This window comes from Myotis davidii, unplaced genomic scaffold, assembly GCF_000327345.1.
Source record: "Myotis davidii unplaced genomic scaffold, ASM32734v1 scaffold77, whole genome shotgun sequence".
Lineage (NCBI taxonomy): Eukaryota > Metazoa > Chordata > Mammalia > Chiroptera > Vespertilionidae > Myotis > Myotis davidii.
In genome coordinates, this window is record NW_006289713.1 from 3,844,989 (window position 1) to 3,845,873 (window position 885).

Below are 885 nucleotides of genomic sequence, written 5' to 3' on the forward strand. Positions count from 1 at the left end.
AGCCCGGCCCTCAGCCGGCCGCCCCGCCGGAGCCCTCGGCGTCCGCTGTGTCTGTTAGGGCGGCCCTGCCCCGCAGCAGGGCGGGGACCACACTGAGCACAGGCTGTAGGCGCAGGGCAGTTCGCTCTCTCGCCGAGGAGTCGGTGCTGGTCCTCAGGTGGGCGTATCCCGGTGCTCAGGCAGGCGCTGCGGTCCGGGGTGTTTGCCTTGTCTCCCACTCGGCTTTTCTGGGTGCTGGCTCTTCTCCCAGCAGCGGGGCCAAACTTCGCGTCTGGGGAGCCGGGCTCCAGCCCCGAGGAGCCACGTGAACGGAGCCGGTTGTGGCCCCCAAGGAAGCGGGGTGCTTGGCCGCTATGCAGGGCTCTGCCCACTTCCTCTGCCTTCAAATAGTAGCCAGGTGACTTGATCACAATGACCGGAAGTTGTTGTAATCAAATAGCAATTAATAGTTATGGTAATAGTGAGAGGCAAAAACACTTGTATCACTCTTCTGGTTTCAGGTTATTGCTCTGATAAAGTAGCAATGATGAGGATAATACTGACACTCAGAAAACGTTTGTATCATTTGCAGTTTCCATATTACCAAACACCTGACACATCCCATTCATGCCGCCGGAGGTTCCAATGGCCAGCCTTCTACCATTTGCTGGGGGGGAATGAGGAAGAGTAACAGTCATCCCAGAGACCAAGTACCAGGTTTTTGTGCTGGAAGGAACTTAATTAAATGTGGTTTTGACACTGTTTTCCTTCCGTATTCTAAGCAAGCTGGGGAGGGACTGAGAAAGCATTGTAGGTGTGCTCGGCAGCTCCATGCCTTGCGCAGCTCTCACCGGTTGGAATGTCCTGCCTTCCCCGAAGGGCCTGGCTGGAGTGTGCCTGAGCCAT

General features: G+C 56.5%; 1 protein-coding gene across 1 annotated transcript in view; it reads left to right on the forward strand.

The window, feature by feature from the left end:
• Window positions 1-885, forward strand: part of LOC102764537 (chromosome unknown open reading frame, human C16orf95) — a 15,964-nt gene that overhangs the window by 2,984 nt on the left and 12,095 nt on the right. The window lies entirely within an intron of this gene.